Source organism: Lissotriton vulgaris, chromosome 4_1 (assembly GCF_964263255.1).
Source record: "Lissotriton vulgaris chromosome 4_1, aLisVul1.2, whole genome shotgun sequence".
In the NCBI taxonomy this organism is placed as follows: Eukaryota; Metazoa; Chordata; class Amphibia; order Caudata; family Salamandridae; genus Lissotriton; species Lissotriton vulgaris.
In genome coordinates, this window is record NC_141691.1 from 1736889790 (window position 1) to 1736914590 (window position 24801).

The 24801-nt window shown below is 42.8% G+C and overlaps 1 protein-coding gene across 1 annotated transcript in view; it reads right to left on the reverse strand.

Moving 5' to 3' along the window:
• Positions 1-24801, reverse strand: part of CPQ (carboxypeptidase Q) — a 2019872-nt gene that overhangs the window by 859117 nt on the left and 1135954 nt on the right. The window lies entirely within an intron of this gene.

Here is a 24801-nt window from a genome sequence, read left to right on the forward strand (position 1 = left end):
ATACCATGCCACTGCACTCTACTCTATGCCCCACCTCTCTAGGCCACTCCACTCTACAACACTGTACTCTACTCTGCTCCTCCTCCCTGAGGCATGCCACTCCATTCCACTCTATGGCACGCCACTCCACTCTATGACACGCCGCTCCACTCCACGAGACTCCACAACACTGTACTCTATGAGATGCCACTCCATTGTACGACACACCACTCTACTGTACAACACACCCCCACTCTACAAAATGCCTCTCCACTCTATGCCACTCCACTCTACTCTACGACAGTGTAGTCCACTCTACACCACTTCACTTTTCAACACTCTACTCCAATCTATGCCACTGTACTCTACCCCTTCTCTACTACAATGTGCTCTTCTTTATAACATACCACTCCACACAACAACAAGCCACTCCAATCTATGACGTACCACTCTACTCTAAAATATGGCACTCTACTTTATGACAATCCATGCTACTCTTCTGTAGGACACACCACTCTATGACATGCCACTCTACTCGATGACACGCCACTCCACTTTGTCCCACTCCACACCACTCTAGTCTACATCACTCCATTGTACACCACCACATTGTATGACACTCCACTCTACACCTTTGCACTCAACTGTATGGCATGCCAAAACACTCTATGATACGCCACTCCACCTTATGAGACTGCACTTTACAACACTTCACTCCACTGTATAACACTTCACGCAAATCCATTTTGTGTCACGCCACTCCACTTTGTGATACACCACTCCACTTTGTGGCATACCACTTCACTGTATGATATGCAACTCCACTCTATGACACGCCATTCCATATAATGGCATGCCATTTCAATCTACGACACTTCACTTTACGCCCCTCCACTCTTAGACAGTCTATGACACACCACTCTATTACATTTCACTCCACTCTACGCCACTCCACGTAACCTTACAATATGCCACAACACTCTAGGTCACAACACTATGACAACTTACTTTATTGCATTACCCTTTACATCATTCCCCACTACGAAACTCTCCTCCATTACACTCTACGACACTCTACTGGATGACACTTCACTATATGATTTGAAATACATTTTTATAAAACAAAAGTTGAGGATAAATTATAGTTAGGATAACTTTATTAATTATTTGTAATCAAAACCAACTTAAACTACACAACCATTAGAAATTCTAAATCTGTAGTATAGCTCAAAGTTAGAAATGTATCCCATCCAAACCTTACTATTGCTCCTGCACCTCCGTACACAGTGAACTTGCTAGACAGACAGCTATAACTATAACATGCTCTGCTAACATGCACAGTGTTTTCATAAATGATGTTGTTTCAGATGTCATTAGTGTTGCTATGAATGTGGTATAAATGAATGAATATGAAAGGGTATTAGCTGTACAGGGAAGCAGCCATTACAACGCGGTTGCTTTACGGCATAACATTTAGCTTACATGTGTTACAACACATACATCATTACCATGCGTAGTCTTTACCATGCATGCCTTTACAGTGAATTACATTGTAAAGGTATTACTGGAAAATGTATATGTGTGGCAGCATATATGCTTAAAGGGCATGAAACAGGAAATCTTGCCTTGGAATGGAATTCAAATCCCACATTCACCTCTCTAATTGTGGTACCTCTCGGCGTCATTAGAGGAAACGCTTCCTCTTTACGACGTGGGACATGCGAAAGAGGAGCTGGAGAGGAGGTGAAATCATGGAGAGGGAAGGGGTGTTGGGCCTGGGGCGGAGGGGCTACCGATTTACAGATTTGAGCTGGAGAGGCATAGTTTTTAGAAGGCCTGAGGGTGTGGAGCAGGGGTCCGATTTTAGGGCATAGGACGGGGGGAGGTGTAGTTTTTAGAAGGGCTGGGGTATCGCAGAGGGGTCTACTTTTAGGGCTTAGGCCCTCAGCCACTGTCAACAATACCACAGCCTCCCAACATCTCTGTGACAACTTATTCAACTTCTTCCGCAGAAAAATCACAAACATCTACAGCAACTTTGCACACCAACCCAACCACAGATAACTCATCGATAACCTACCAACAACCAAAACAAGACGGCCACCTGATTGAATGGACAACCTTGACCAGAAACAACGGAACCATGCCCCCACCACATCTACAACGTGGGATCATCACCAATCAGCACCACTCTGACCCACATCACCAACACCTCCATCCCTTCCGCACTTTGCCAAATGAATGGAAACTTGCAGAAATCAACGTCCTCCTCAGGAAGCCCACTGTCAACCCAATTCAACTGAGCAAATACCGACCCATCTTCCTGCTCCCCTAACCAGACAAAGCAATTGAAAGGTAATCGAAAAGCAACTCACAGCCCCCCTCAAGCTTCACCATCTTCTAGACAGCACTCAACCAAGACTCAGAAAGAACCATAGCACTAAAACAGCACTCACCAACCCCATTTGAATCATCCTGGACAGAGAAGAAACAGCGACCCATTTCTGCTCAACCTATCCCTGGCCTTCAACACTGTCTCCCACAGCACCCTCATCAGAAGACTCCACAAGATTGGCATACAAGGATCCAATCTCAAATGGATCTGTTCCTTCCTCGTGAGAATAACCCAAAGGGTTAGGCCCCCATCCTTCATATCAGAGATAAGAAAGCAATATGGGGAGTCCCACAGGGATCATCCCTCAACCCCAGGCTTTTTAACATAGACATCATACCACTTGCCAACGTCATTTGATCACAAGACATCACCTTCATGTCCTAAACCATTGACACCCAACATTTACTCTCTCTGACGGAAAAGACAACCACCATCAGAACCAACTTCACCAACTGCAGGATCATGGTAGCACACTGGATGTGAACCAACTGGCTGCAGCTCAACTCCGCCAAGACGGATTTATTGGTCTTCGGCAACAAGACCTACCCCTGGGACTCCACTTTTTGGCTGTTGGAGCAAGGGTCAACATCCACACCCACAGACCATGCAAGTAACCTAAGGATTATCCTAGATGACAAGCTCAAGTCAAAGCAGTGTGCACCTCCTGCTTCAGCATCCTATACATGCTGCAAAATATCTTCACAAGGTTGCCTGAGAACAACAGACTGACTGTTATGCAAGCACTCATGACCAGCAGGCTGGACTAGGGCAACACTCTCTATGCCGGAATCTCCAAACAAGTCCTACACAGACTCTAGCCAATTCAGAACACCACTGCAAGACTCATACTCGACCTCCCCCAGCACACCGTACCTCAGAAAGCTTCACTGGCTCCCCATTCACAAGCGCAACCAATTTAAACTTCTCACACACACATATAAAGCCCTACACAACACAGGATGAGAATATCTGAACAGCTGCATACACTTTCACCAACCCACCAGTCACCTATGCTCTGCCTCACTCGTACACACTCCCCGCAATCGCAAAGCAAAACAAGAAGTCGCTCATTCTCCTACATTATATTGAAGTAATGGAACAGCCTCCCTCAACACATCAGAGCCTCCTCCTCACTTCTTGAGGTCCAAAAGAAACTAGAAGCTTAAAGAAGCTAAAGCTCTTTATATAAGCACCTTGGGGACACACACCTACACACCTACCAAAGCATCTAAATACCCTCTCAGGTGATTAGTGCACTATTAAGCATGGGCGGAAAATCCGTTACGCTCGCGGATTTTGGGATTTTCGGTAAATTCGCAATCCGCGAGATTCGCGAATTTCCCGCAAAATCCGCAAATTCGCACGCAGCAGATTTTTTTTCTTTGCGGTGTAAGTTCGCAATTGCGAACATGTAGGTGCGGCGGGCAGCAACAATCTCGCACTCGCGAAATTACAAAAATTGCATTTCCGCACAAGAAATCTACTAGCAAGCAGCATAGACCTTCTGAAAATGATTATTTTTATCAGAATAACTCCTCAGGTTGACATTTGCATGCACTTTTTTTAGATTTGAGGCCTTTTGATTTTCTTTGGATAACTTTTGGATTAGAAATCAACTTTCTCATATAAGCTTGGTGGGGCATTAAAGTTGCTGTAATGCTGCTCTGCAGAAAAACGAGTTTTGCAAAAGTGAAAGCAGGTTCAAAAGTTCAAACTCATCATTAGTAACCGTTCCCTGTAGTGCTTCCTGACAAGGGCCCCTCCAAAAGTTCAGTTGCTAGTTGCAACAATTGTTCAGTTGCTAGTTGCAACAATTGTATGACCCTGCTCTGACCCTCACAGCAGGCTCATAGAATAGCTACAAGTAGGCCACAAAGGTCCTGGAAAAAAAATTGCACTGCAACAGAAAGCAAATTACAGATAAGGAAGCAGGTGCCAGACTGGAATTTTAAAACAGTGACACATTAATAAATCAACCCCAAATTAATTCATGTCAGTTGAAGCAGGCAGGTGTGCTTGCTTTTTCCCCCCATAATCTACAGTGATGATGAACCAGAGGGTGGCATAAGGCATTGATGTACCAGAGGGTGGCATGGTTAAAACAGAGGGTGGCAGGGAACCTATGATGATGAACCAGACGTAGAAACAACATAATCGTGACCGTTGCGAGCCGACATGTAAGTTCGCGATTGCGAACTGTTACAAAACCCTCGCGAACTGTCAGAAATCCTTGCGAACTGGCAGAAATCCTTGCGAACACAAAAAAAAAATTCGCGAGAATTCGCGGATTTTGCGGATTGCGAGTTCGCAAATTCGCGAACGCCAGATTCGCAAAATTCGCCCATGCTTATGCACTATACACATCAACATAATGTAACGTAAAATAACATGAAACACCTCAGCAGCTTTTCTTTAGTACAAAGGATATGGTTGCTAAATGGATACAGACGAAAGTAGGAATATGGGACAAGATTTTACTGGAACAATTTATGGAGGCCTTGTCCATATCAATGCAAAAAAGGGTGAATCAACATCTTAACCCAAAGCTTTACACATTTGTGGGTTTGGCTATCTCTTTTCATTGGGTTCAAGTATTAAAACCCTCAGCGCATTATACCTTCTATTAAGCCAATTCTCCATCACTGGGGTATAGCTATTCCTTTTTTTCTACAGTTATTCTTCCCAGTACAAGAAGATCCAGTATGCTTAGAAGTTGCTCCTTTTTCATTAAAGCCTCTTGAACAAAATCAAACATAGTGAAACTTCAAGAAGGCAACTGGTCAGAAGAGAAAAAAGAAGTAGAAGGGAGATGCTTGTATGAAATTCTTCAGTATCTCAAATAGACTCATTTTAGGGAAGAATAAGAGTGGAGCCCACCCTACAGTATACCAGTACAGAAAATGACAAGCTTCCATTCCCATGAGGTACACATTTCCCAAAATAAAAAAGCTTTATATTTATATAGGGCATTGCACCAAAGACAGGACATAACCAGCTCTTGGTACCAAAATCACTCACTTCTCCAATGCCCAATCTGACATCAAGACTCTGGAATAGCACAATACATTTTAATACAATCATTCTTTGACATGAATTTATGCAGGAATCAGCCAATGTTGTCAACAATCTCTAATAAGTCAATTAAAGAATGGCGATTCTCCAACATGTTATTGACAGGAGAATCAAGACAATATTAAATACTAAGAGACTATCATTATGCTTCTCCTTCAATTATTGTATTCACCCGTCTGTAGCTTTTTAAGGAACATCAACACATTGGAACTTGAAATGAATACACAGTGGTAATAAAACACTGCAGTACTGTCAACACTTCTGCTGTTTCAGCTCTTTATCTTTTTCTTTGCTGCGAAGAACGAAAGCTCTCACCTGTAAACATAACTTACATTTAAAAAAAATCCTCTATTCTCTATAGCAAACCATAAAAAATCATGAATTAAAACTTATGCATACCTAATCTTAATATGTTTGAGACTATTGATAATGTAAACTAAAAGAGCAGCCAAAATATCCATTCTGAATTCAATTCCTCCCTGAAAGAAGCGTGAGGGAGTGTTTAATAAAATCCTAATTAAATCCTAGTGTTTAATAAAATCCTGGTTCTCCTGCTAATACAATCTAGGGGAATCACCATTATATGAAAAGACTAGAGGCTAGCATTATCCATGATCAAAGCAAAACTTGATACATGTTCTACAGGTTTAACTTAAAATCTATTAAAAACTACCGTATTCGACAAATTTGCTGGTTTAAAGATGTATCCAGCCGCAAACCATGCAGATAAGAGCAGTGGGGCCGGGTGGGGGGGATTTCGACGGACGATGACGGACGATGAAGAGGGAATATTAATTATTAATTTAATTTTCCCTTGTCAACATTTGTCGAAATCCCCCCCCCCGCCCCCCGACGCCAATTCGGCCCCACCACCCCATCGCTCTTACCTGCATGGGCCGTTGCTGGATGTATCTCAATTTTCCACCTCTCAAGCACCTTACTTGCCATGGCACCTTTCAGAGAATGAGTTTTCAATTCCCTGAAATCCACTTCAGCAACCTGCATTGCAGCCCCCGCCATCTAGCAATAGTTGCTGAAGAAATACATAATAGCTCAGCAATTGACTCACACCAATACCTTTGTTTTAAGTACCTGTTGCTCATATTGCTTCGAAAAACACACACCATACGATACTCATCAAAACCTGAATAAAAAGTAGATTGACATAATCTTAGTTATTTGCCATATTTCAAAATAAGCTCTATTAGTTTAGAAAATCTATTATCTAAATCCAGAACATTCCTAACCGAGACAAAGTATTAATTGGCAAATCCTCAAACAATTTAAAGATCAGTCTCACATCCCACAACCTATTATATCTAGATTGAGGTATTTTTTAGACTCCCTCTTTACATGACTCTGCATACCACTTTACTTCTATTAATAGAAACTCCTCCTGCCTGCCTGCAGCAATCACTGATGTATAACAATTAATGATCCTATAAGATAAACGTTTCTTAATGTGTCAAGAATTGACTACCATAATAGCATCATAGGCTTCCACAAGATCTAAATTCCTCTCTACGCAACAATAAACCCAGATATTCCATGCGCTCTTGGATTTCTTCCTGGTAACTGGTGCCCATGATTCATAGAGGAATTTCTCAACCTCACTTGAGTTCTGTCTAAATCTCTCTAACTCCCTAATCTTCTTTACACAGAAAGGTTGAGTACACTGACACCACCAATGGATTTTCCATCCCCCCACTACACCTGCTAAAAGTGCATTGCAGGCTTACATTTGAAATGGCATCTCGAGTGCCAACTCTAGAAGTGATGAAAACTATGCTTGACTTGGCCAGTCAAAATGGAGTTATCTGAAACACACAACAATATCGATTTACTTGAATCAACAACCTCTGAATCATGCACACAGGAGGGAAAGGGCATCCTTTCAGGCCCTTCCAAACTGGACTGAATGCATCAACTGCTATAGCATCCGTGCCTGTCTGCCTGTTGAAATACCTGTGCCATTGATGAGATAGTCAGGATGCAAAGAGATCCATCTCTAGTGGACCCCATTTTCCAGAAAACAATCCCTCGTTTCCAGTCGCTGTAATCCACTAGATAACAAGAATTCCAAAATGGCACTAGGCGCTCTAAACCTGGTAAATACTGTGATTTGAATTCAACCTTGTATGCCAGAAAATAATGCCTCATTTCCTTAGCCGCTTCTGAAACTCTTTTCAACCTGGTGCCACCCAGCCTGTTGATGTATACCACTGCAGACACATTGTCTATTCTCAACACAGCCAAACAATTCTGAACCTGCTCCTCAAAATCCGATTTGCAAAAAAATAAGCTGTCATCTCTAAAATATTTATGTGCTTCATCCTCTTCTTTTGAGTCTAATTCGGACTTGTGTCCTGCTGATGAAAATGTGTTCTTCATTCTGCCTTGCTTGCATCCGAATCTAAAAAATATAGATGTTGTGAATCAACAAGTTGGTTTCTCATTTCATACCTCTAGCGTCTCTAACCACCATGTAATTTCTTCCTTTGCTTGCTCTGACAACATTATCTTCTCTCCACACCATAACCCTCTTGCTAAACAATAAGCCACTAAAAGTTGCACATACACATATTAAAGGGGACCAGGAAATATAGACTGAGTTGAGGAAAATAATAAACCAATCATCCTTGCCAGGTCTTTTAGCGCTACTTCCTGTGATTTCAACATATAGAGTCATTTCCGTTTTATCCTTTTCTCTTTCCTTTTGGTTAACTTTCAATGTATATTATAAACAAAAAGGGAGAGTAAAGGGATTTTTATCCACCTCGGTGGACGGAAGAGTACTCCTGATCCCCTGGGTAGGTAACTATATAACAAAAAGGAGGAGTACCACCATAGATAAGGCTAAAAGGCGATATCGGTGGGATGAAATTCTAATGAGGAAAAAAGAAGAAGTCCTTCTTTGTTTTTAATAAACCCCTCACTCACCGACCTGGTCAGTGACATGCTTCATCATCGGGGCCACCTTGACAGCCGAATGCCGTCAAGGTGTGCCGCGACACCTGAGATACAGTGGAGCGGGTATGTGAGTGATGAATGCACAAAAAGAAGTAAGTGAGTTAAAAATTGTCCTGGTATGGCTTATATATGAAAAAAAAAATGTTATTCTAAGACTACTGGACAATAATAAAAAACAGTGTGTGTCGATACAGTAAAGGTTTTATTAATGACCAAATGTATCTGTAATATATGTGCAAGGTCTACATGTTTCAAACCGAGTGGAAAATGCCGGTTTTTCTTCAGGACCAAAAAAGGAGTTGGGTGGTCAGGGTACACTAACACCCTGCCATACCTGCAATCCTTTGTTCCCTGATAACAAAAGTAGTTATAGGGCAAGAAAAAGGTAACCCAGAAGTGGTTACATTAAAGGCAAAAAACTCCTAGTTAGGGGTTAATTGACTGCACGGGTTTAGAGGGAAGGGAGGCCACAGTTCAGGAAACATATTAGTTTCCGTGGTCAGATTTCAGCCGTGTACCTATTACGCCCCTCCATGCGCCTTTTAGCCTTATCTATGGTGGTACTCCTCCTTTTTGTTATATAGTTAACTTTCAATGTATCCACTTCTAATCCTTAAAATTCCAAAGTTTGGCAAGAAACCAAAACTGTTTTGTCCAAGTTAACTATGAAAATCAGAACTCTCCAGACTTTACCTTGTCAATAGAAAATGATCCTATATTTCCAACATGCTCTGACATATCAAAATAATATTGTCTAGATATATTATGAGGTGTATACCCCTCTCTCTGTCAGAAACCCACCAATGGCCTTAAGACCTTGGTAAAACACCACTATACAGAAGGCAGGCCAAAACAAAGACTGTGAAACTAAAAGAGTTACTCCTACATCAATATTGTAGAAGTATCTGACTCTCAATGGTAGTAATAGTGAAATATGCATTTTTTAGATCTAGCTTTACCAACCAATCTGTCCCTCTAATAAGTCTCTGAGAATATGAAATGCCTGTTTGTTACATAACTATTCAATTCTTTTAGAACAGTTTGCAATCTCTTGTCTTTATTGGCCAAAAACAGATTATTTACAAAACCTTTCTCTTACTCCCACACTCTCCCAACCACACCTTCCTTAAACATATTTCACTTTTCTGTTCACTAATTTCTTCAATTATTCCTGAAACTTAAATTCTTCTGGCCCCTTTACCTGCATAGGTTCTCTTTCGAATTCTACAGCATAACCCTGGACAGTAACTAATGTCCAGCTTATTCCTTAATCTTCATCCCACTTTTCCATTGGAAACCCAGAAATAGAACCCATACTCACCTTGAGTGGCACCTGCTTATGTGACTGTCTCTGGTCGATCTATTCCTGCCGCCTCTTCCTCTCTGGGGAAAGAAACCCTGTTGGATTCTGGTATCAACAATACCCAACTTTCCCATGATTATATTGGGAACTGAAATATCCTTGGCCAAGAGGCTGCCCCATCCTTTCGGCCGTGCCATATAAATGAATGCCAAAACCACAATGCAAAAAGCTTTGTGCTTCATCTAACACCGTGAAAGTTGACACATACTTTCCCAGGCTCTTCATCATTCCTTCTCCAAAGAGAAGTTCTTTAGCCTTCTCACTCGGCTTCTTACGAGCAAACATCCCCAATTTGGGATTCGTTTTCATTAAGAACGCTTTCTGTCTCTCAGCAATAAGACCAGCGTTACCGTTTCCCATAAACATATCCCTCTCGGGCGCCAACCTTCTACCACCAAAGCAAACTATGTGCCAGAGGGCCCAATGCATCTAAATGTTTGTCTTCATATTGTTTAAGTGAACGTTCTCATTCTTTCCTGGGATCTCTCTCAACTAAAATAATTAAGAAATGAGGTCTGGGTTCAAGTTATAAGCTACGCTCTCTATGTCGTTTACTACTGGACGAGAACACCATGCTTTCATAATTGCTATTTCTTCTGTCTCCAAATTCAATATTTAATATATTTCGCCAACTGTTCATGAGGCCACCAATCAGAATTATGGGGATGTCTTCTCTCTTTAGGCTCAAATAACTTTTGACATAAAGGATTCCTTAGAAAATTATCAGATTGAAGAACCTCATCCCCATTACTCCTAAATTAATTCCCTGAGCACATTTCATAATTCAAATCTAAAATGTACTCATTCATATCGTTATTCAGATCATCATTATAATAAGTCTGTGAGAAAATGTCATCTTGTGTGCCGCTCCTTTCTCTTCTGTGCCGCAATGTATACCTCCATTTTCTCTTACACACTATGTATTTTATAGATGCTTTATTTTTCTCACACATTTTCCACTAGAAATCTTTTGACCGCTCCACTCTTCTTTCAAAAGCAACCAGAATTCTGTGTTTACCTCACAACACCCTCCTTATTTAAAACACTCCTCAAAAATAATCTCTTTCTCAACCCAAAATAATGTAACACTTTCATCTCTTCAAGCCCCCAGTAGTAACGGTCTAGGTGATGCACATGCCTCATCAACCAAAGAAACAAATGATGGGTGCGTTATAAATGGGAACTTGCTCATAACCAACATGGTGCCAATAGCCTCATTCTTGTGCAATTACAGGTTGGATGTGTGAAGACGGGAACAGATGTTGTTTACTTCTGACACGTGACGCTGTCCCAAACCAAAATGACCTATTTATCTTCAGAGCCCCCTCAATGCCCTCGCCTACCCTCAGAGAGCCCATCATTGGCTGGTAGGCCACAACAATTGAGAATACTGGTTATTCAAAAAACAAATCGAAACATCTATAAACCCACTTCAGGTAAATCAAAACAATAAGGGCCTGTTTCGTAAAGATAACTTACACTTTTGAGTTAGTTTAAAGTTTGGAGTAAGTTTGCTACTTTCAGTATTCACAACCTCGGAGTATAGACTTACTAGTAAAGTTATGCGTTGCACCACTCTTGTGTTGGTAGATCTAGTCCCTCCCTAAATCCCTCTCTCACCCTCTCTATACCCCTCTTACTCCTTTCTAATCCTATCCCTTTAGAAGTAAATTAGCTTTTTTCCCCGCTTATTCCCATGTATCTCCAACATTTATTACTAAAACCTATAATTACGAGCACAGGGACTCCGCAGTCAGGGCCGAGAACTCCCACAAAACTTAGTAAAAAGCGCAGTTTGTGAATCCGGTACATAATCTTTAAAATGTTCAGTATGTAAAACAAAACCTCAAATCCAAATTTAAACACCATACTGAGATAACCACTTCCATTAAATTAACCCCTTGCGTGCTCGTGACGGAACCGTTCCATCACGAGCCTCGGGTGGGCTGTGCTGGTAACGGAACGGTTCCGTTACGGCCCGCTCGCCACGCCTGCGTGGCCGAATTCCGCGCCTGCGCTGAGCGTTCTATTGAGCGGGCGGGCCGTGACGGAACCGTGCCGTCACAAGCAAAGCCCACCCGAGTCTCGTGACGGAGCGGTTCCGTCACGAGTACGGGAGCGCCGCGCGGCCCCCCCACCCCCTTAGCACTACGGCGGAATAGCCACCGCAGCTAAGGGGTTAAATAAAAAATGCATACATAATAAAGCATGTCTATAAATTGGAGACATAACCTAAAAATAATCAATCTTAACGTAGCAAAGAAATTCTTAATCTTCCGCTATATTAATTATAAACCTGCAAATTACAAAGCATCCTTATTTCATCAGTGCTGCAAACAAGAGGAAGAGTTGGACCTGAAGGTATTGCAGAGTACCATTGTGAGCTCATTTCAAGTTCTAATGTTTAGAAGTTCTTTGAAAACCTGCAGCGTGGTTAATAAAAGATATGATGCGTAATGATAGCCTTCAGGCAGACGTGCGAAAAGAACAACTATAGTCCTTACCTTCTTTCATAATTCCATATCAGCACTAAGGTCTGGACACCATTGGACCTATAGATCGTTTAAGAAGCAGGCGAAAAATCTATTTTGGTTATAGCTGATTATGTCACATGGTTCCCTAAAGCCTTTCCTTTGTGAAGCAGTACTGCTGCACATCTACTGAATGCTCTCATTCTTGTTCTTTTTTTCCCTTATCCTAATCTTCATCAAACTCCTAATGGTTCAAGTTGCAAATTGCAGGCCACATTTAATACAAGAATTGTGTCAGCTTTGAAACGCAAACGTATTCCAAAAGTAGTTCATCCTCCTCAGACATGCTAGTAGTGAGAATCAATCAGGTAGTAAAATATATGTTGGAGAAAATTACAGACCCCGACAACAAGAAGAGGGATAAGGTTTATACACTGTTTTGTATTTGCTCTTCGTAATTGTACATAATTCCACCACTGAAATCAGCCCACTTGAAATGCTTTTTTTTGGCCAACATCCATGAAGTACATTAGGCATTCTTGTAAGAATGTGAAGTCTCTTCATTCATTATTTCTGTATGTGCTCTGATTAAAATACGAAATCTACAAGGAATTCTAACATTAGCAATGGAGAATCAAGAAAAAGCCCAAAGAGATCAAGAGAAACAATATAACCAGAGCATGTGAGTCAGGAAACCATAAGTAGGTGAGATGAAATTATTCCTTTCAAATTCAGAAAACAAATTCCTCACCCTAATGGACCATGCAAAATGTTCTGAGTTCAGTAACGTATCGAACTGAAAAATCTGATCGAAGACCAAACCTACAAACTTCCTACAAACATATTAAAAAATGGAGCGAACCTAGGGCACAGTGTTTTATTGATCTGTCTATCAGATAGCTAATTCCTAGGACCTAGGATTTCCAGGCAAAAAATATCAGATTAGCACCACATAACAGGATAGGGCTACCTGTTCAAATCGTATGGCCTATTGGGGGCATATGTCAAGGTTTGGCACAAAATACATTGCATTCTCTCATGCCCTCACGGGAGAACTGTAAGGAATTGGGTTACTGGCTGAGGAAGGTGAAACCCTACTCCAGCAGCCAACACAATCCTTGTCAGGGTGAAGTCACAAGCAAACCCCAAATTAACCTGTACTCTGGTAGCTTGGCAAAAAGCAATCAGGCTTAACTTAGGGGTAGTGTGTAAAGTATTTATGTAGTACTTCAAACGGTAATAAAGTGTGTGTAAACACAACCTAAGAGCAATCGAACACCAATTTAGATAAATAAGTAGCACTGGAGATATGCAATATGAAAGATTTAATTTAAAAAAGTGTTAGATGAAGAAAGCGACAATTGTAGTTATGTGCTCATGCCAGACCCGAACAAAACCACAAGTTCTGGCTGACCATAGCCGAATACAAGGACCAAGTTGTGCTCATGAATCCTGGTTTGTGGAGCGTTTCAAGATCCCATTCGAAGATGCATCATGCAGCAGTGGTTTTGAGGCAGGGGCGTAGCTAGAGCTTGTGGCGCCCGGGGCTATCCCTCAGATTGCCGCCCCTTGCATTCGTAGTCCTGTGTTTGTGTGCGGTAAAGTCTTGACTCAAATTTTGAATCCCCGACTACCTATGCGAGGAGCGCTGGACAAAGAGCTACATTCAAGCAGGAAACACCACACGGCTTGAGTACGCCATACGGCTTGAGTGCCCTCCATTTTGCCTGCCTGCATGAAGGGCACTCCATGCAGGCATGCACCTTTTTTCAATTACAAATGTACCATGACACCAGTCAACACAGAGGTGTTTACTTTTTGCTGCTGTGGGCCAATACCGCCTCATCTCATTCAGATCCGCTTTGTAATGTTAACAAATGCAACGAGGACCCGGCAGTGACTACGTTAAGTGAATCCGGGGGTGGCGACTTGCCTGGTGTTTTCTGGCAAGGAGCCACCCGTTATATGACTGTGATGTTGTCTGATTGGCGCTTGAGGCAGCATGTATAGATTTCCTTGCACCGCCTGGGTCAGCTAGAGTGGCGCACTTAACATGCGACTCTAGATGCTGCTTAATGCTGCAGATGAGGACGCGGTCTGGCTGTCAGGCAAAATTCTGAGTCTGCTGGATGACAGTAAGTAAACACAACTGAACTCACTTTCCGCCCTCGGTTTGTTAGCGCTTAGACATACTTTTGTTTGGTGTAGGAAAACACTACGCCGCTCATGGAATATATATTCTCAAATTACGAGCAGGAAAATTAGTCGCAACTACCCCCTGACTGTCCATTGTTTGCATTTGTTTTCGTTTGCTTCTGTGCTCTCAAACTAAGATATGACGTGCTGTTTTGCATCACACTAATCTGACTTTGTGTGGTTTCCTACAGTTTTGCACTATCAGCCTTTTATGCCCACTTTCATGAACTATTGATATTTCACTTTTATTAACTTCTAGCTCAAAACTCATTTTGAATGTGAAGAGTGATCATCTGCACAGCTGATTGCAGCCCCCACTTCCTTTCGTGCATGCGCCAGCGCTAATAAAGCCTGGCACAGAGAGTTGTGCATGAATCTTGGAAGTATCTCTCAGAAGCACAGGAAAGTGTCACAGGACCACGCACGGCAGCATCACCTACCCACTAAATGACGGTGCGCTCGTTGCTGCGCACAGATTGCAGGGCATCCACATCAGCGCCGTTATTTCCCAACAACAGAAGCTGTTGCTGTCCAGTCACACCCATAGGGGTCCAGACTCCAGGACCAGGCACTATAAGTAACTGCTCTTATTTCCTTCATGGGCTCAAGCTCTAGGTTGCTGTGTAGCCTTACACAGACTCTCTGAATAAACCTTTTCTGTAGAACGAAATAAACCTGAAAGAACTATCAGTGAAAACAGAAAACAATTATATTCCTAATGGTAACTAGTTTTACGGGTTGCATAGCCAATTTCTGATATTTGTGTTTCCCTCGTCTTCATTGCATGATTTTGCTGAAGAGAAAGCGTCACTCATTGTTGTGGAAATGTCGCTCATAATTACACTGAAATTATAAAAATGTCACATGTAGCAATCTGAAACCTTGGCACCTATGTATATATTTATACAAAAAACCTATGCACACAGGTGTGCTGTAAAATGTGACTCGAGTGAAAACAAGTCATAGTGTATGTACCTCCAGAGATACACAAGTAATGTCACAGGCCGGACGTTTAAAGCCCTGATATAATATAACACGCCTACATTGCAATAGCATCCTGTCTAGGCACTCACGCCTAACAAAGGGTTTTTCACCGTTTTTCCAGCAACAAATGGTTGCATATATGACTATTTTCAACCCATTCCCAGGACTCCTACCTACCAGCATTTCTCTGTATGCCTTTGAACTGCAGTCTTTCTGGAGCGAGTGACAGGCGCAGCGAGTTCAGCTTGAAAGTGGCACCTTCAAAGTGGCTTGCTGCGTGATGCGTCACTGTTGAAGTTTTTTTCAGGGCGAGGGCTGGCCAAACATTAAACCCAGGGCCGTCATTGGTAGCGCTTTCCGCGCTCTACAAGATTGACGGCCCTGGGACATCACGGGACCCACAAACGTTGTATGTTGAGCACCGCACCACGTCACTGCAGGCAGCCTGTACAAGCAGGTGCGTGCGCTGGCCTTGCTGGTGATACGATCTGAAAATGTGTAAAAATGCACGTTTGTTGCGGATGTTGTCCTTCCTACAAGTAGTCAGACGTGTGGTTTTTCTATTTTCTTTTTTTATGTGCTTATTAGGAGTTGACCGGATCATCGGGCGTCAGAAGTTTACGAGCCAGAGTCCTGTAAATGGACATTAACTATGCGGGCCTGGAAATAACTGGTGAAAATCCGCATGTCTGACCCGCAGCCCCAAACCCAGCAGCCGCGGTTCCGGTAACACCCGAGGACTTAAAGTATTGGGGGGGGTCTGTATCCTGCCAGGGGCACTGGTCCGTCGTTCATAATGTGGACGTTATTGTCACGTGTTGTGACAATGTTAGGGACGGGTGACAGAACCGTCCTCCCGTTCCGGCGGCCTTTATAATTTATTTGGAGACACTGACTGACTGACTGACAGTAGAGTCAGTGTTCCCAAATAAATTATAACGGCCGCCGCCACGGGCCACAAGTGTCGGGGCCGGGCAGCTGCCGCCCACTAACGTGTGCCGCCTGGGGCAGACCGCCCCCCCCGCCCCCCCCTAGCTACGCGGCTGTTTTGAGGAGCTACAGGGTGACGATGTGGAGCCCTGCGTCGTCATCTAGAATTCCGTTGATGAGGGGCTTGCGATGCTAAGTTCTGCATCGAAGATTAGTTGTGTACCTACGATTCAGGAGAAGATGCAGAGTCCTGCGTAGTCATCGAGGATGCTGTTGACGAGTGGCTTGCCATGCAAAGGCCTTCATCAAGGATGCTTGGCGCAGTGGCTGTTCCAAGGAGACTGCGGGCTGCGATGTCCAGCATTGGGGATGCATTGCATCGCAGTGGTTCTGAAGTATAGCTGTGAGAAGAGGCAATGCGCCAATCTGCCCACAAGACCAAAGCCATACTGGCAGAGGACCTTCAGTCTCACTTCCATTCGTTCAGGGCTAGGGTGGCACCACTTGGGGGGTTAGGCCTCACAAGAGACAGAGTCAAGGTGCTGGGTTCAAGGTGGGTAGAACCTTTTCTGTCCCTACGGCTATGATTATGGCCAGCCAACTAACCCTTAGAATCACTCTGGTGGTCTTGGTTTCAAGATGCAGGTCCAGTCATTTCAGGCATCAGGGCAGCCCTTCTTGCACAGCAGCACAGCACAGATGTCCTTCTGAGTCTTTCACAGGTCAAGATGTGTACTGAAGAGTTGGGTGTGAAGGTTCATCATTTTTTTACCTTATGCCCTCTTTGAAGTTAGAGAAGGTTCTGGAGGTTTCCACCCATAGAAGTGCTTGTAATTTCCTGCCTCCCTGCCCTGGCTCCAGCTTGTCTGGGGTAACATAAGACAAGTGTCAAACCCTTTGTGAGTGTGCCTAGGCAGAGCCTTAGGATGTGCATGCATGGTAGGTGACAGCTCCTCCCCCTCATCAAGTCAGAGGTGGCAAATCCTGCGAACACCTATTCCCCTTCCACTGCCAGTTATACCGGTTCATGTGACCCAGAATACAGGCACCAAATGGTTAGGACAGGAAAATGCCAACTTTCTCAAAGTGACATTTTCTGAATTGTGACTTAAATTCAGACTTTGTCATTAAATAGGGTTTTAAATTACAATTCTTTAGACACCAATCTTAACATTCCTACTTGCTCCCAAATGAAAGTTACAACAAAGAACGACAGAAATGCCAATATTGATGAATATTCACAGGGAATTATTTGCAAGAAACCCCATTGAAATCAAACAACATTTTCTCAGATCCTCTTTTACCGTCTGAATTAATTCAAATTTTATTTATCAAATCACATTTTTTTGTGCATGACACAATTATTCAAAGCCACTAAACAAGAAAAGAGTGTCAAATGGTAGTATTTAACCACCGTCAGGAGCAGGTAAACGGCTTCACTTAAAGCGTTAAAGAAAGCCCTCACTCGCCACCTAGTGATGACATGCTTCATCATCGGGCCCCACAAAAGAGACCGAGTGTCTCTTTTGTGTGCTACAACGCCAGATCTACTGCGGAGCGGGTTAGTGAGTTCAGGCAGTGTTGTGCAAAGAAAACTAGTGAGTGGTGAATAGTTAAAATTAGTCAGTAGTGTATCAAAATTAGCTTTATTCTAATGATCACTAAGGACTTATTGATTAAAAATGATGTGTTGGAAATTCGTCCACGGTTAATTAAGTGGTAGTTTCCTAGTTATCAGTCGACATGTTTCAGCCACGAAACGGTATGAATTTACCTGGCATTCATCAGGACTCAGCGTGTACTAAACCCTGGTGGTATGGACTCTCTAAGGCCCACCCTTACCTAGGGACGTGAAAGTGAAAATTAACAAAAAGGTGTAAAGTGCAAAAAAATTAGGAGGAAATAATGTCTTCCTAATTACTCCTGGTTTAGGAGGATTCCGGACTTACGGTTTCTGCACTTTTTTGGTGTTAAAGATTCACACCATGGGTCACAGGAGGGGGGTGGGAACGTAATTGGCACACCGCCCTCGACGCTCGGCACCCGCTGTGTACCTGCATCTACCCTCAACTGGACCCCGAATTAGGAAGACATTATTTCCTCCTAATTTTTTTGCACTTTACACCTTTTTGTTAATGTATCTCGACCTCTTGCAGTATCATATTTCATTACTGCAAGACCTTCAAAAAGCTACTCAACTCCAGGATACTGGGGAACACAACGGGTAAATAATAATTTTTGTTTCCATAAGCTTTTCTGGTCATTGGGTTAGAACTTTCACCAACTTATACCCTACACCCTTTCTCTAACAGGCTATGCAGTACAGTCTGGTCTTGCAAGATGTAAGTCTCTTTTGCTATGCTGCGAATGGCTAAGATCATAGCTGTTTTCCAATAAGAGAGCATAATATCTTCACTCAGCACATTGGGTCAGCTAGCTCCTTGAAGCAATTACTTAAATGTAGCACTTCATAAAACGAGGTAGAGCACCATAACACCGCAAGAGCCCTGGCGCCTTTGTTCCACACACTCTTGTCTACAGATGATGAAGTGGTGACTAGATTGTGGTCAGTCTTTGATGCTAGGAAATGAATTGCCCAAACCTCCTTATGGAATAAAGGAGTGACGAATCAAGCAGCATTCTTGCATGCTTTCTTTAACCGCATGCGCGCTAGCTGGTTTTCCCGCTGCACGCTGAAATTTGAAAATCGCGGCTTTCGTGACAAAGCCAGCTCGTCATGCGCGCAGCGCAGGTAACGCCCATGAAGAGCTGGCTTTGTCATCCGCATCGAAGGGGTTAAGGATAGCAGACCAAACCTATGGTGTGCCATTGACAGTGAAGGAAAGGGACAGTTCAAAGTCTTAAGCACTCCTTTTTGTCACATTTGCTACAATGTCATCAAGCTGGCTTGCCTTCAGCTAGGGAAAAAAATAAACATTGCCCCAGAAACATTTGGGGTGATTTTTCTTCTGCCTCCTGAAACATTCATTTGAGAAACTCTAAGCAAGGCCATTGTCTAGCACAGAGTACCTGGATCCGTATTATATGCAGGGTGCATTGACCCATTTGAGCCACCGCACACATTTAACTAGGTGTGCTGGGTGCAAACATGGACCGTACATATTGTTACACGTAATGCACTGCCCTGCGGGCAGCACATCGGTGAATGGTAGACCAGCTCTTTGAAGAAGCCTATATGTCCTTTCTAGTACAGGCGGCATCCTGATTACTTTTCAAAGGGGCACAGAGATCCCCCTGCAGGTGGGTGCAGTGAGTGACGCATTTCGTCTTCATGGGGATGTCTCGAGGGGTCAAAGGGGATGCCCTTTGAAGTGGTTGCCCTCGGGGGCACAATGACAGCACCACCTGATGATTTCTCTGCTTCTCCCCTCATGCCAATGATACAGAGTGTGCGCAAAGCTTGAGTTTGTCTAAATAGCATAGGGTGAGACCCCCATGCTAATGAGGGAATGCTCCCTTAGAATTGCACCGCTGCCATATGTGAATATGGGTGATGTGCATTACAGAATGGCCTACACAAGGATCTGAGGCACCTTCTATAATACCACCGTGCCTCTAAAGTTTAGAAAATGGGGGCACACATCTCTTGCAACCCCAGGGCACTTTACGTAATATGGCTCCTGGTATCACAACTAAACTGTATCTAGCAGGAACATGTCCTCATACATCAGTGCAACAAAGGCTACTGTGCTTGCTCCAGTACCAAGTAGTTCAGAGCCCAATGACTGAGGCAAACAATATTTTCTGTTTCTACTGTATTGCAAGAACATGACATGGTATGGGAAACGAAGATGTGGAAATCGGCTCAGATCCTTTAAGGGGGAGCAAGTTTGGTATGAGATTAACCTATGTCCACATGATAAAATCTGGGTAGTCAGAAACAAAGGATGAGATGGATCCACTAACAAGATTGGGATTAAGCCTTGTGAGGCATGTATAGGTGCAAGATGTTGGCTCAATATTTAAGAAGTCCCTTCAATGCTCATAAAACCCACACTCGGGTGCCTAGCATCTATTTGCCATTCCTGAACTATCTTAGGTTATCTAGAAGGGCATGCTAGTTTAATTTGACTCCTTCAATTCATTACTTATTTATAAATGGCACCTCATAATTACTGTCCACAATTACTAACCAAAATTGTAACCGCATCGCTGCGGCGGCTTTTCCCGCTCTACGTTCCTACAAGCGGCCATCGCGGGGAGGCAAACGCAGAGATTGCCATGGGCAGCAAAAGGTCTAGCTAGGCCCCTGACGCAAGCTTCGCTTACAGACCCGGTTCTCCGAGAGGTCTAAGAATATTTAAAATATTAACACGGTGCCATTTTTCATACTGCACACTGTAACCAGTTTCTGGTGTAAGTCTGCTCATTCGAAGCTTTCCATTTATAAGAGTACAAGACCAGCTTGTTTACAAACTAATGAGTGAATTCATTGCATGTTCTCATACCGGATCATAGCTACGTTTTGTAGTTATGTGCAACCCATTAAAATCACCAATCTAAGGCTTATCCCACTGAGAGACAGTTTTTCAAATGTGTTTGGTGAGTGCTTCGTACATTTTATTTAGTCAGTATGTATACACAGCACAGCATGCCAGAGAACCATTTCCTTCAGATCTCATTTCATGGCTCCTCGCTGCAGCAAATATTTAACACTCCAAGACCTGAAAAGGAAGCATTGCCCACAAGAATAACAAGGCAGGAGAAGGGAAAATAAACACAGCGTGCAGGAAGGGTTCCTGATTGAAATACTGTCACTAAATGCAATTCCAAATTAGCAATAGCAAAACACACAGTGTCAGTAAAAAGATATAAGGATCTGAGGCTTAAATAATTCTCAGCTGCCTCGTCCTAAAGGACCTCAAAGGAATATTTGACAGGTGACGGGTTCTCATGTCTCAGTTCATCTTGCCTCTTGTGGTTTGACCTAAGAGGGCTATTTGACGTCTGAATAATTCTCAGTAGCATATCTTATCTTGTCCTTTTCCGTATCTGTGGTGAAATGTGTGGGCCCAGTCTTTCTCGATGACCTCAGCATCTCAGATTTGGATGGAACTGAGAGGGGCATTGCATTTGAGGAATGAATAATTATCAGGCTACTTTGCTTCCTACATTTGGGCAGACCGGCCTGCAGTGTCAAGCTTCGGGTATTTGAGACCAAAATAACACTTAATCGCCTCAGCATCTCACATATTAGTGACAGTGGTATTTGAGATGTTAGTGATTGACAGCTGCCTGGGCATCATGATGGACCTGACTACTATATCGCAAAGTCTGTGAATAAGACAGAGATATTCAGTGTCTGAGTTAATCCCAGTCACCTTTGCATCTCTTATCTGGGTGACCCACTGGGATTAAGTTCTCTTTGTAGACCATAAGAAGGAGTACTTGAGTAATTCTCCGCTACTTCAACATGCTAACCCTAGGTGGACCTGACTGTAGTTTATTACTACTCATACGTCCTGACACCGTGATTGGAGCCCTGGGCGATTCTCAGCCATCTTGGCATTTTACCTTTGGCTGTGAAATCTTACTTAACATGGGTGTTTGAGGCCTAATTAATTCTCAGTCGATTCTGTGTCTCAAATATGGGTTGAATTGGCAGTGCTGTCTTATCATTGTTGAACATGGTAGAGGTAACTAAAGCCCAAGTAATTCTAAGCCAACTAAAAATCTTACACTTGGGTAGCCCTGGAGATAGTATCTTATGCCTCGGTGATCCTAACAGGGTTATTTTAGACATGAATAATGTTCAGCTACTTCAAAGTCACACATATGCAACGACCTGACAGTTGTAGTTATGACATGAGAGATTCACAGCTGCTTCTGCATCCTCCTTCTTGGTGGTTGTTAGAAATGGTGTCTCTAGATGGAAGTGGTTTGCACCCTGTCCAAGTAGGAACCCTTCCTCTGTCAGGGTAAAGGAGGCACACATCTAAGATGACCCCTGCCCCCGCGGTGGCTTGGCATAAGTAGCCAAGCTTATTTCAGAGGCAATTAGTAAAGTATTTGTACACACAGTAACACAGTGAAAACACTACAAAAGGACTTCACACCAATTTAGAAAAATAACCAATATTAATCTAAATATAACAAGACCAAAATGACAAACATCCAACATACTCAAGTCAAGATATCTCTTTTAAAAGATTAAGCTAGTCTAGTCCATAGAAATCAATGGATGTGTTAATTTTAGAACAAAGATCCTTAAATGCAACAAAAATCTAAGACAATGCCATGTGCAGGGGAGGTGAGGAGCCGGAAAAGCAAATCGATGAATCCGTTATTTACTACACAGAGGAGGTGATGAGTCTGTTTCTTATTGCAAGACAGGGAAGGTGAATCATCGGTTCCTTACTGTCAGGGGAGGTGATACGTTGGTTCCTTACTGAAAGGGAAGCCTATTTCCTTACTGCAGTCTGGTGTCGATGAAGTGTCGGCGTTAAGGGGCGATTGGTCAAAAATTAAATGCGCTGCATCGATGCAGGTGCTGTGTTGATTTTACAGCCACATGACAGGAGCTGCAATGATTCTCCAGACGCAAGCAGGTGCAGCGTCGGAGTTGGAGAGGGTGCCACAGATGTCAGTTGCATGGTGTTCACAACTCACGCTGCAGCAATTTTACTGATGAGCTGCGATGGTGAGCCATGGTCGATGCTTCCAGCGAGAACCACTCTTCGGTGCAGGCAACAGTGATGCGTCATTCTTGTACAGTGATGCATCGAGAAAACAGGCGCTGAGAGTCAATGTGTGGATTTTCTCTCTAGATCACCATGTTGCACTTTCAAGGGCCCAGGAAATGGACCTGTCATCACTCAGTAAGTCAGGACTCTCAGACCGATAGCCCAGGCACTGGTAGGTGAAGTCTTGGATGGCCCTGACACTTCTTTACAGGGAAAGCCCTAATCAGGGGTAAGTGTCAACTCCTCCCACCACTCTAGCTCAGGAAGGCCCATCAGCCTAGTGATGAGCCATCAGGATTTGCAAGGCATACCTCAGCTCCCTTTGTGTGACTGTTTAGAGTTAATGCAGAAGAGCCCAACTGTCAGCCAACCCAGATGTGCATTCTACCAACAGGCATAGGCAAAGAATGGCTAAGCAAGAAAATGCCTACTTTATATAAGTGTGAGCAAAAAGGAAGGGACCTGGCCCTGAACAATTTATGTACGTTATTAAATTAACGTGAAGACCAAACACATTCCGGTCAGGTATTTTTATTTTACCTTATTATTCAAACTATTTTTATCTGATTTTCAAAAGTTATTCATTATGTGAAAAAGAACACGATGTAGTCATATCAGGTTTTCATACATCAGTACATTAGGTCATTACATTATTTACTATACATTTACAAAAAACATTCAACACTGCAACATCGCTATACATTTATGGACATCAACAAAAAGGCAACATCAATTTCTAGCCCCAATTTAAAGGGTATAATACATTTTATGGGCCAAGACACTCTTAAAGAAGTAAAAATGAGGTGTCTGAAACAAACAAGAGGAGCACTTAAATTTCTATCACAGGGGTAAATGGAATAACCCTCCGTCTAGAGTGAAATTAAGTTCACAATCCCTCAATGTTTTATATTTTGCCAACACGTTTCGAGTCCCGGGCAATAAGTACAGGGGCTCTAATCAGGGCTTCTGAATTTTATAGACAGTGGTAGTGTCTGGTAGAAGGTATTCTTTCTATCAGACTTTGGCTTCGATGCAAGGAGTTGGAAATACATTCTTTTGGGGTGCAAATTCAGTCCTATTTCTTGACCGTTTCTCTGTGCGCAGCCGGTTATTATACAATTATCGGATTGCTTTCCTCAGCTTCTGCTTTTATTTTAAATGAGTGCGTTGCGAGGCACGCAGTTGAATATTGCACAGATATTTTTGTTTGTGTCCGGAAACGCTTTACATCACGGCCATCGAATGGATTCTAGTAACTTCAGGTGTTAATTTAATAATGTACATAAATTGTTACGGTCCAGGTCACTCCCTTTTCGCTCACAATTGTATAGCCCTACCTGGTCCTTGTCCTTTTTGTGCCTAACTCCCATGTTGAATTACTTTATATACCGTAAGTGGTATTTTCAAACATGCAACTTAAACACCAACTTCACCAAAGTATGTATTTTTAAAGTGTGAGTTTAGAGACACCAAACTCCAGATCTCTACCTGCTCCCAATGGGAAATTACACTTAAAAGATACTTCAAGGCAATCCCATGTTACCCTATGGGGAGATAGTCCTTACAATAGTGAAAAATGAAATTAGCAGTATTTCAATATTAGGACATGTAAAACACACCAGTACATGTCCTACCTTTTAAATACACTGCACCCTGCCCAACTCTAAGGTAGGCCTTGAGCCTACCTTAGGGTTGACTTACATGTAGTACAAATTAATGTTAGGGTCTGGCAAGTGG